Source organism: Tachypleus tridentatus, chromosome 2 (genome assembly GCF_004210375.1).
Source record: "Tachypleus tridentatus isolate NWPU-2018 chromosome 2, ASM421037v1, whole genome shotgun sequence".
Classification (NCBI taxonomy): Eukaryota; Metazoa; Arthropoda; class Merostomata; order Xiphosura; family Limulidae; genus Tachypleus; species Tachypleus tridentatus.
In genome coordinates this window covers 54,708,482-54,721,559 of record NC_134826.1, presented here as the reverse complement: position 1 = coordinate 54,721,559, position 13,078 = coordinate 54,708,482, and the positions used below count along the sequence as shown (strand labels likewise).

The 13,078-nt window shown below is 28.7% G+C and overlaps 1 pseudogene across 1 annotated transcript in view; it reads left to right on the top strand.

Moving 5' to 3' along the window:
* The window catches only part of LOC143243850 (xaa-Pro aminopeptidase ApepP-like), a 44,055-nt pseudogene extending 31,461 nt beyond the window's left edge, over positions 1–12,594 (top strand). Inside the window, exons 18-20 of the transcript XR_013024783.1 lie at positions 10,792–10,868; positions 11,477–11,575; positions 12,359–12,594. The product of XR_013024783.1 is annotated as a xaa-Pro aminopeptidase ApepP-like (transcript). The remainder of the gene's footprint in view (positions 1–10,791; positions 10,869–11,476; positions 11,576–12,358) is intronic.
* Positions 12,595–13,078: the final 484 nt, after the last annotated feature.

Below are 13,078 nucleotides of genomic sequence, written 5' to 3'. Positions count from 1 at the left end.
AATACGTATTACAATGTACAGGTAAATAACCAGTTAGTTAAATATGTATTATAATGTACAGGTAAATAACCAGTTAGTTAAATACGTATTACAATGTACAGGTAAATAACCAGTTAGTTAGATATGTAGTACAGTGTACAGGTAAATAACCAGTTAGTTAATTTGTAGTACAGTGTTCAGGTAAATAACCAGTTAGTTAAATATGTATTACAATGTACAGGTAAATAACCAGTTAGTTAAATACATATTACAATGTACAGGTAAATAACCAGTTAGTTAGATATGTAGTATAGTGTACAGGTAAATAACCAGTTAGTTAAATATGTACTACAGTGTACAGGTAAATACGCAGTTAGTTAAATATGTATTACAATGTATAGGTCAATAACCAGCTAGTTAAATATGTAGTACAGTGTACAGGTAAATAACCAGTTAGTTAAATATGTATTACAATGTACAGGTAAATAACCAGTTAGTTAGATATGTAGTACAGTGTACAGGTAAATAATCAGCTAGTTAAATATGTGTTATAGTTTACAGATAAATAACCAGCTGGTTAAATATGTATTACAGTGTACAGGTAAATAAACAGCTAGTTAAATATGTAATACAGTGTACAGGTAAATAACAAGTTAGTTAAATATGTAGTACAGTGTACAGGTAAATAATCAGCTAGTTAATTATGTGTTACAGTTTACACATAAATAACCAGCTAGTTAAATATGTAGTACAGTGTACAGGTAAATAACCAGTTAGTTAAATATGTATTACAATGTATAGGTAAATAACCAGCTAGTTAAATATGTAGTACAGTGTACAGGTAAATAACCAGTTAGTTAAATATGTATTACAATGTATAGGTAAATAACCAGCTAGTTAAATATGTAGTACAGTGTACAGGTAAATAACCAGTTAGTTAAATATGTATTACAATGTATAGGTAAATAACCAGCTCGTTAAATATGTAGAACAGTGTACAGGTAAATAACCAGTTAGTTAAATATGTAGCAAAGTGTACAGGTAAATAACCAGCTAGTTAAATATGTAGTACAGTGTACAGGTAAATAATCAGCTATTTAAATATGTGTTATAGTTTACAGATAAATAACCAGCTGGTTAAATATGTATTACAGTGTACAGGTAAATAAACAGCTAGTTAAATATGTAATACAGTGTACAGGTAAATAACAAGTTAGTGAAATATGTAGTACATTGTACAGGTAAATAATCAGCTAGTTAAATATGTAGTACAGTGTACAGGTAAATAACCAGTAGTTAAATATGTAGTACAGTGTACAGGTAAATAACCAGCTAGTTAAATATGTATTACAATGTATAGGTAAATAACCAGGTAGTTAAATATGTAGTACAGTGTACAGGTAAATAATCAGCTAGTTAAATATGTAGTACAGTGTACAGGTAAATAACCAGTTAGTTAAATATGTATTACAATGTACAGGTAAATAACCAGTTAGTTAAATATGTATTACAATGTACAGGTAAATAACCAGTTAGTTAAATATGTATTACAATGTACAGGTAAATAACCAGTTAGTTAGATATGTAGTACAGTGAAACAGGTAAATAACCAGTTAGTTAAATATGTAGTACAGTGTACAGGTAAATAACCAGTTAGTTAAATACGTATTACAATGTACAGGTAAATAACCAGTTAGTTAAATATGTATTATAATGTACAGGTAAATAACCAGTTAGTTAAATACGTATTACAATGTACAGGTAAATAACCAGTTAGTTAGATCTGTAGTACAGTGTACAGGTAAATAACCAGTTAGTTAATTTGTAGTACAGTGTTCAGGTAAATAACCAGTTAGTTAAATATGTATTACAATGTACAGGTAAATAACCAGTTAGTTAGATATGTAGTATAGTGTACAGGTAAATAACCAGTTAGTTAAATATGTACTACAGTGCACAGGTAAATAATTAGTTAGTTAAATATGTAGTACAGTGTACAGGTAAATACGCAGTTAGTTAAATATGTATTACAATGTATAGGTAAATAACCAGCTAGTTAAATATGTAGTACAGTGTACAGGTAAATAACCAGTTAGTTAAATATGTATTACAATGTACAGGTAAATAACTAGTTAGTTAGATATGTAGTACAGTGTACAGGTAAATAATCAGCTAGTTAAATATGTGTTATAGTTTACAGATAAATAACCAGCTGGTTAAATATGTATTACAGTGTACAGGTAAATAAACAGCTAGTTAAATATGTAATACAGTGTACAGGTAAATAACAAGTTAGTTAAATATGTAGTACAGTGTACAGGTAAATAATCAGCTAGTTAATTATGTGTTACAGTTTACACATAAATAACCAGCTAGTTAAATATGTAGTACAGTGTACAGGTAAATAACCAGTTAGTTAAATATGTATTACAATGTATAGGTAAATAACCAGCTAGTTAAATATGTATTACAATGTACAGGTAAATAAACAGTTAGTTAGATATGTAGTACAGTGTACAGGTAAATAACCAGTTAGTTAAATATGTATTACAATGTACAGGTAAATAATCAGTTAGTTAAATATGTATTACAATGTACAGGTAAATAACTAGTTAGTTAAATATGTAGTACAGTGTACAGGTAAATAACCAGTTAGTTAATAAGTAGTAGAGTGTACAGGTAAATAACCAGCTAGTTAAATATGTAGTACAGTGTACAGGCAAATAACCACTTAGTTAAATATGTACTACAGTGCACAAGTAAATAACCAGTTAGTTAAATATGTTTTACAATGTACAGGTAAATAACAAGCTAGTTAAATATGTAGTGCAGTGTACAGGTGAATAACCAGTTAGTTAAATATGTATTACAATGTATAAGTAAATAACCAGCTAGTTAAATATGTATTACAATGTATAGGTAAATAACCAGCTAGTTAAATATGTAGTACAGTGTACAGGTAAATAAACAGCTAGTTAAATATGTAATACAGTGTACAGGTAAATAACAAGTTAGTTAAATATGTAGTACAGTGTACAGGTAAATAACCAGCTAGTTAAATATGTATTACAATGTATAGGTAAATAACCAGATAGTTAAATATGTGTTATAGTTTACAGATAAATAACCAGTTAGTTAAATATGTATTACAATGTATAGGTAAATAATCAGCTAGTTAAATATTTGTTACAGTTTACACATAAAGAACCAGCTAGTTAAATATGTAGTACAGTGAAACAGGTAAATAACCAGTTAGTTAAATATGTAGTACAGTGTACAGGTAAATAACCAGTTAGTTAAATACGTATTACAATGTACAGGTAAATAACCAGTTAGTTAAATATGTATTATAATGTACAGGTAAATAACCAGTTAGTTAAATACGTATTACAATGTACAGGTAAATAACCAGTTAGTTAGATATGTAGTACAGTGTACAGGTAAATAACCAGTTAGTTAATTTGTAGTACAGTGTTCAGGTAAATAACCAGTTAGTTAAATATGTATTACAATGTACAGGTAAATAACCAGTTAGTTAAATACATATTACAATGTACAGGTAAATAACCAGTTAGTTAGATATGTAGTATAGTGTACAGGTAAATAACCAGTTAGTTAAATATGTACTACAGTGTACAGGTAAATACGCAGTTAGTTAAATATGTATTACAATGTATAGGTCAATAACCAGCTAGTTAAATATGTAGTACAGTGTACAGGTAAATAACCAGTTAGTTAAATATGTATTACAATGTACAGGTAAATAACTAGTTAGTTAGATATGTAGTACAGTGTACAGGTAAATAATCAGCTAGTTAAATATGTGTTATAGTTTACAGATAAATAACCAGCTGGTTAAATATGTATTACAGTGTACAGGTAAATAAACAGCTAGTTAAATATGTAATACAGTGTACAGGTAAATAACAAGTTAGTTAAATATGTAGTATAGTGTACAGGTAAATAATCAGCTAGTTAATTATGTGTTACAGTTTACACATAAATAACCAGCTAGTTAAATATGTAGTACAGTGTACAGGTAAATAACCAGTTAGTTAAATATGTATTACAATGTATAGGTAAATAACCAGCTAGTTAAATATGTAGTACAGTGTACAGGTAAATAACCAGTTAGTTAAATATGTATTACAATGTATAGGTAAATAACCAGCTAGTTAAATATGTAGTACAGTGTACAGGTAAATAACCAGATAGTTAAATATGTATTACAATGTACAGGTAAATAAACAGTTAGTTAGATATGTAGTACAGTGTACAGGTAAATAACCAGTTAGTTAAATATGTATTACAATGTACAGGTAAATAATCAGTTAGTTAAATACGTATTACAATGTACAGGTAAATAATCAGCTAGTTAAATATGTGTTATAGTTTACAGATAAATAACCAGCTGGTTAAATATGTATTACAGTGTACAGGTAAATAAACAGCTAGTTAAATATGTAATACAGTGTACAGGTAAATAACAAGTTAGTTAAATATGTAGTACAGTGTACAGGTAAATAATCAGCTAGTTAATTATGTGTTACAGTTTACACATAAATAACCAGCTAGTTAAATATGTAGTACAGTGTACAGGTAAATAACCAGTTAGTTAAATATGTATTACAATGTATAGGTAAATAACCAGCTAGTTAAATATGTAGTACAGTGTACAGGTAAATAACCAGTTAGTTAAATATGTATTACAATGTATAGGTAAATAACCAGCTAGTTAAATATGTAGTACAGTGTACAGGTAAATAACCAGATAGTTAAATATGTATTACAATGTACAGGTAAATAAACAGTTAGTTAGATATGTAGTACAGTGTACAGGTAAATAACCAGTTAGTTAAATATGTATTACAATGTACAGGTAAATAATCAGTTAGTTAAATACGTATTACAATGTACAGGTAAATAACTAGTTAGTTAAATATGTAGTACAGTGTACAGGTAAATAACCAGTTAGTTAATAAGTAGTACAGTGTACAGGTAAATAACCAGCTAGTTAAATATGTAGTACAGTGTACAGGCAAATAACCACTTAGTTAAATATGTACTACAGTGCACAAGTAAATAACCAGTTAGTTAAATATGTTTTACAATGTACAGGTAAATAACAAGCTAGTTAAATATGTAGTGCAGTGTACAGGTGAATAACCAGTTAGTTAAATATGTATTACAATGTATAGGTAAATAACCAGCTAGTTAAATATGTATTACAATGTATAGGTAAATAACCAGCTAGTTAAATACGTAGTACAGTGTACAGGTAAATAACCAGTTAGTTAAATATGTATTACAATGTACAGGTAAATAACCAGTTAGTTAGATATGTAGTACAGTGTACAGGTAAATAAACAGCTAGTTAAATATGTAATACAGTGTACAGGTAAATAACAAGTTAGTTAAATATGTATTACAATGTACAGGTAAATAACCAGTTAGTTAGATATGTAGTACAGTGTACAGGTAAATAAACAGCTAGTTAAATATGTAATACAGTGTACAGGTAAATAATCAGCTAGTTAAATATGTGTTACAGTTTACACATAAATAACCAGCTAGTTAAATATGTAGTACAGTGTACAGATAAATAACCAGTTAGTTAAATATGTATTACAATGTATAGGTAAATAATCAGCTAGTTAAATATGTGTTACAGTTTACACATAAATAACTAGCTAGTTAATTATGTAGTACAGTGTACAGGTAAATAACCAGTTAGTTAAATATCTATTACAATGTATAGGTAAATAACCAGCTAGTTAAATATGTAGTACAGTGTACAGGTAAATAACCAGCTAGTTAAATATGTATTACAATGTACAGGTAAATAACCAGCTAGTTAAATACGTATTACAATGTACAGGTAAATAACCAGCAAGTTAAATATGTAGAACAGTGTACAGGTAAATAACCAGTTAGTTAAATATGTAGCAAAGTGTACAGGTAAATAACCAGCTAGTTAAATATGTAGTACAGTGTACAGGTAAATAATCAGCTATTTAAATATGTGTTATAGTTTACAGATAAATAACCAGCTGGTTAAATATGTATTACAGTGTACAGGTAAATAAACAGCTAGTTAAATATGTAATACAGTGTACAGGTAAATAACAAGTTAGTGAAATATGTAGTACATTGTACAGGTAAATAATCAGCTAGTTAAATATGTAGTACAGTGTACAGGTAAATAACCAGTAGTTAAATATGTAGTACAGTGTACAGGTAAATAACCAGCTAGTTAAATATGTATTACAATGTATAGGTAAATAACCAGGTAGTTAAATATGTAGTACAGTGTACAGGTAAATAACCAGTTAGTTAAATATGTATTACAATGTACAGGTAAATAACCAGTCAGTTGGATATGTAGTACAGTGTACAGGTAAATAATCAGCTAGTTAAATATGTGTTATAGTTTACAGATAAATAACCAGTTAGTTAAATATGTATTACAATGTATAGGTAAATAATCAGCTAGTTAAATATGTGTTACAGTTTACACATAAAGAACCAGCTAGTTAAATATGTAGTACAGTGAAACAGGTAAATAACCAGTTAGTTAAATATGTAGTACAGTGTACAGGTAAATAACCAGTTAGTTAAATACGTATTACAATGTACAGGTAAATAACCAGTTAGTTAAATACGTATTACAATGTACAGGTAAATAACCAGTTAGTTAGATATGTAGTACAGTGTACAGGTAAATAACCAGTTAGTTAATTTGTAGTACAGTGTTCAGGTAAATAACCAGTTAGTTAAATATGTATTACAATGTACAGGTAAATAACCAGTTAGTTAAATACATATTACAATGTACAGGTAAATAACCAGTTAGTTAGATATGTAGTATAGTGTACAGGTAAATAACCAGTTAGTTAAATATGTACTACAGTGTACAGGTAAATACGCAGTTAGTTAAATATGTATTACAATGTATAGGTCAATAACCAGCTAGTTAAATATGTAGTACAGTGTACAGGTAAATAACCAGTTAGTTAAATATGTATTACAATGTACAGGTAAATAACTAGTTAGTTAGATATGTAGTACAGTGTACAGGTAAATAATCAGCTAGTTAAATATGTGTTATAGTTTACAGATAAATAACCAGCTGGTTAAATATGTATTACAGTGTACAGGTAAATAAACAGCTAGTTAAATATGTAATACAGTGTACAGGTAAATAACAAGTTAGTTAAATATGTAGTACAGTGTACAGGTAAATAATCAGCTAGTTAATTATGTGTTACAGTTTACACATAAATAACCAGCTAGTTAAATATGTAGTACAGTGTACAGGTAAATAACCAGTTAGTTAAATATGTATTACAATGTATAGGTAAATAACCAGCTAGTTAAATATGTAGTACAGTGTACAGGTAAATAACCAGTTAGTTAAATATGTATTACAATGTATAGGTAAATAACCAGCTAGTTAAATATGTAGTACAGTGTACAGGTAAATAACCAGATAGTTAAATATGTATTACAATGTACAGGTAAATAAACAGTTAATTAGATATGTAGTACAGTGTACAGGTAAATAACCAGTTAGTTAAATATGTATTACAATGTACAGGTAAATAATCAGTTAGTTAAATACGTATTACAATGTACAGGTAAATAACTAGTTAGTTAAATATGTAGTACAGTGTACAGGTAAATAACCAGTTAGTTAATAAGTAGTACAGTGTACAGGTAAATAACCAGCTAGTTAAATATGTAGTACAGTGTACAGGCAAATAACCACTTAGTTAAATATGTACTACAGTGCACAAGTAAATAACCAGTTAGTTAAATATGTTTTACAATGTACAGGTAAATAACAAGCTAGTTAAATATGTAGTGCAGTGTACAGGTGAATAACCAGTTAGTTAAATATGTATTACAATGTATAGGTAAATAACCAGCTAGTTAAATATGTATTACAATGTATAGGTAAATAACCAGCTAGTTAAATATGTAGTACAGTGTACAGGTAAATAACCAGTTAGTTAAATATGTAATACAGTGTACAGGTAAATAACAAGTTAGTTAAATATGTAGTACAGTGTACAGGTAAATAATCAGCTAGTTAAATATGTGTTACAGTTTACACATAAATAACCAGCTAGTTAAATATGTAGTACAGTGTACAGATAAATAACCAGTTAGTTAAATATGTATTACAATGTATAGGTAAATAATCAGCTAGTTAAATATGTGTTACAGTTTACACATAAATAACTAGCTAGTTAAATATGTAGTACAGTGTACAGGTAAATAGCCAGTTAGTTAAATATGTATTACAATGTATAGGTAAATAACCAGCTAGTTAAATATGTAGTACAGTGTACAGGTAAATAACCAGCTAGTTAAATATGTAGTACAGTGTACAGGTAAATAACCAGTTAGTTAAATATGTATTACAATGTATAGGTAAATAACCAGCTAGTTAAATATGTAGTACAGTGTACAGGTAAATAACCAGCTAGTTAAATATGTATTACAATGTACAGGTAAATAACCAGCTAGTTAAATACGTATTACAATGTACAGGTAAATAACCAGCAAGTTAAATATGAAGTACAGTGTACAGGTAAATAACCAGTTAGTTAAATATGTAGCAAAGTGTACAGGTAAATAACCAGCTAGTTAAATATGTAGTACAGTGTACAGGTAAATAATCAGCTATTTAAATATGTGTTATAGTTTACAGATAAATAACCAGCTGGTTAAATATGTATTACAGTGTACAGGTAAATAAACAGCTAGTTAAATATGTAATACAGTGTACAGGTAAACAACAAGTTAGTGAAATATGTAGTACATTGTACAGGTAAATAACCAGCTAGTTAAATATGTAGTACAGTGTACAGGTAAATAACCAGTAGTTAAATATGTAGTACAGTGTACAGATAAATAACCAGCTAGTTAAATATGTATTACAATGTATAGGTAAATAACCAGGTAGTTAAATATGTAGTACAGTGTACAGGTAAATAATCAGCTAGTTAAATATGTAGTACAGTGTACAGGTAAATAACCAGTTAGTTAAATATGTAGTACAGTGTACAGGTAAATAACCAGTAGTTAAATATGTAGTACAGTGTAGAGATAAATAACCAGCTAGTTAAATATGTATTACAATGTATAGGTAAATAACCAGGTAGTTAAATATGTAGTACAGTGTACAGGTAAATAATCAGCTAGTTAAATATGTAGTACAGTGTACAGGTAAATAACCAGTTAGTTAAATATGTATTACAATGTACAGGTAAATAACCAGTTAGTTAGATATGTAGTACAGTGTACAGGTAAATAATCAGCTAGTTAAATATGTGTTATAGTTTACAGATAAATAACCAGCTGGTTAAATATGTAGTACAGTGTACAGATAAATAACCAGTTAGTTAAATATGTATTACAATGTATAGGTAAATAATCAGCTAGTTAAATATGTGTTACAGTTTACACATAAAGAACCAGCTAGTTAAATATGTAGTACAGTGAAACAGGTAAATAACCAGTTAGTTAAATATGTAGTACAGTGTACAGGTAAATAACCAGTTAGTTAAATATGTATTACAATGTACAGGTAAATAACCAGTTAGTTAAATATGTATTATAATGCACAGGTAAATAACCAGTTAGTTAAATACGTATTACAATGTACAGGTAAATAACCAGTTAGTTAAATATGTATTATAATGTACAGGTAAATAACCAGTTAGTTAAATGCGTATTACAATGTACAGGTAAATAACCAGTTAGTTAGATATGTAGTACAGTGTACAGGTAAATAACCAGTTAGTTAATTTGTAGTACAGTGTTCAGGTAAATAATTAGTTAGTTAAATATGTAGTACAGTGTACAGGTAAATAACCAGCTAGTTAAATATGTAGTACAGTGTACAGGTAAATACGCAGTTAGTTAAATATGTAGTACAGTGTACAGGTAAATAATCAGCTAGTTAAATATGTGTTGTAGTTTACAGATAAATAACCAGCTGGTTAAATATGTATTACAGTGTACAGGTAAATAAACAGCTAGTTAAATATGTAGTACAGTGTACAGGTAAATAATCAGCTAGTTAAATATGTGTTACAGTTTACACATAAATAACCAGCTAGTTAAATATGTAGTGCAGTGTACAGGTAAATAACCAGTTAGTTAAATATGTATTACAATGTATAGGTAAATAACCAGCTAGTTAAATATGTAGTACAGTGTACAGGTAAATAACAAGTTAGTTAAATATGTAGTACAGTGTACAGGTAAATAATCAGCTAGTTAAATATGTGTTACAGTTTACACATAAATAACCAGCTAGTTAAATATGTAGTACAGTGTACAGGTAAATAACCAGTTAGTTAAATATGTATTACAATGTATAGGTAAATAACCAGCTAGTTAAATATGTAGTACAGTGTACAGGTAAATAACCAGTTAGTTAAATATGTATTACAGTGTACAGGTAAATAACCAGTTAGTTAAATATGTAGTACAGTGTACAGGTAAAATAACCAGTTAGTTAAATATGTAGTACAGTGTACAGGTAAATAACCAGTTAGTTAAATATGTATTACAATGTACAGGTAAATAACCAGTTAGTTAGATATGTAGTACAGTGCACAGGTAAATAACGAGTTAGTTAAATATGTTTTACAGTGTACAGGTAAATAACCAGCTCGTTAAATATGTATTACAATGTACAGGTAAATAACCAGTTATTTAAATACGTATTACAGTATACCAATAAATACCTGTTAGTTAAATAATAGTGTTAACATCTATTACCTTCTATTTGGACAGAACCGTCGTTTTACAAAGAAGGCAGCTTTGGACTTCGTCATGAGAACCTTCTATTGGTAACCGAGGCAACAACGGAAGTAAGTGGCTTTCTGTTAATGACTTATTTTTCCTTGAGGACACATAGGTAAAAATTTAATATATTTTTTATACTGATGTTAAAATTATAACAAAAATGTAACATTTATCATACAGTCATCACTTTGTTGTAGTTTCTTTTGAAACGCCGTCTCTTAAGTGTCTTAAATTAGTGTTAAGTGACGTAATCACAGAATTATTAAGTTTTTTCTTAGTTCTGGGTAAAATTTGTTTGAGGAAGAGAATCGTTAGTTTTATCATTTTATCTTAAGCCTTTTCCGTTGAAATGTAAGTATGTTAACAATAACCGCTACTTATTGTAATTTTTCAACTATTGAAAGAATGTTAACATAAAACATGTGTTTCACAAAAGGTCTGAGAATTAATATTAATTATTTTCCATAACGTCCATTGTTAACAGAAACATAAATTATCGTTTTTGTCATTTTCTACCTTTTGAACTTAAATTTATTTTTTATTTGTTCCAAATTAATTACTTCGAAGAGAAAATACTAGATGTCAAAGAATAACATTTTTGTATTTTGTTAATTATTAACTGGTGCACAAACATCATTATTGTAAACAACATTATATTCCAAACATTTTCCAGCATAACTTCCAGAAAAAGAATTACTACAAATTCCAAACTGTGTCGTATGTTCCTTTTGAGCCAGATATGATCAAGTTAGAACTTTTGAACGATAAACAGGTATTTATGAGTTAAGAGCCATTCTGTAACATTACTTAATATTAGTATATCTTTTACTAAGATAGTCGTCAGATCACGTGTATTGAATGAGTAGTGTCGTTCTTTAGTGTTTGTATATGTTTTACTAAGATAGTCGTCAGATCACGTGTATTGAATGAGTAGTGTCGTTCTTTAGTGTTTGTATATGTTTTACTAAGATAGTCGTCAGATCACGTGTATTGAATGAGTAGTGTCGTTCTTTAGTGTTTGTATATGTTTTACTAAGATAGTCGTCAGATCACGTGTGTTGAATGAGTAGTGTCGTTCTTTAGTGTTTGTATATGTTTTACTAAGATAGTCGTCAGATCACGTGTATTGAATGAGTAGTGTCGTTCTTTAGTGTTTGTATATGTTTTACTAAGATAGTCGACAGATCACGTGTATTGAATGAGTAGTGTCGTTCTTTAGTGTTTGTATATGTTTTACTAAGATAGTCGTCAGATCACGTGTATTGAATGAGTAGTGTCGTTCTTTAGTGTTTGTATATGTTTTACTAAGATAGTCGTCAGATCACGTGTGTTGAATGAGTAGTGTCGTTCTTAATGTTTGTATATGTTCTACTAAGATAGTCGTCACATCAAGTATGTTCAATGTGTAGTGTCGTTCTTTAGTGTTTGTGTATGTTTTCCTTGGATGGTTGATCTTTTTACTATGGGCACAAGGTTTGTATTTCTTTGTTTTCAGACTGTCTATTGAGCAGGTCTGTTGAAGAAAATGTATAACAAAATGTTATTTATTCTCAAGCTTCAGTGGCTTAACAACTACAACACTGATATAAGGAGAATAATAGGCCCAGCTCTACGACAACAAGGAAAATCTCGAGCTCTGAACTGGGTCATCAGGAAGACATTTAACCTCACCAGGTCATGCTAAAGCCAGTTGAAATGTTTATAACTCTATGTTAACTTTCTCTTTAATTTCGTCTTATCACATGTCTGTATTAAATGTTTTCTCTAATAAACTTGATTTTATTATCTTTCCTTACGATACTTACACACAAATACATTTGGGTTACTAACAGCAACCTGGTGTCACGAGCAGATGTTTTATTGGCCGCCATCATTCAGAATACATTTTATTATAAAGTCGCCGGAAATAAATATAAAATTACGTATTTCAATTACTTGAAGACATTTTCAATGTTACCTGACATCTAGTGGCTGAATTATTAATTAACAACTCATACCGGGCACATCACATTGTGTAGCTCTGTTCTTAACAACAAACAAAAGAACTGATAAAAAATTAAGCAATGAATTATTAAACATGGCGGACATCTGTGTTAAAAAAACAAAAACAAAAATCAAATAGGTTTTAAAAATATAATCATTCTTTGTTATACAGAGATGATATTAGTAAGAAAAAAGATTGATTAAAGACAGTATGTGACCATATTTCCTGAAGGTAAGACGTTATGGACAGGACCATCAGTGTTAAAGGATTCTTAAGGAAATTAGTTAAAGC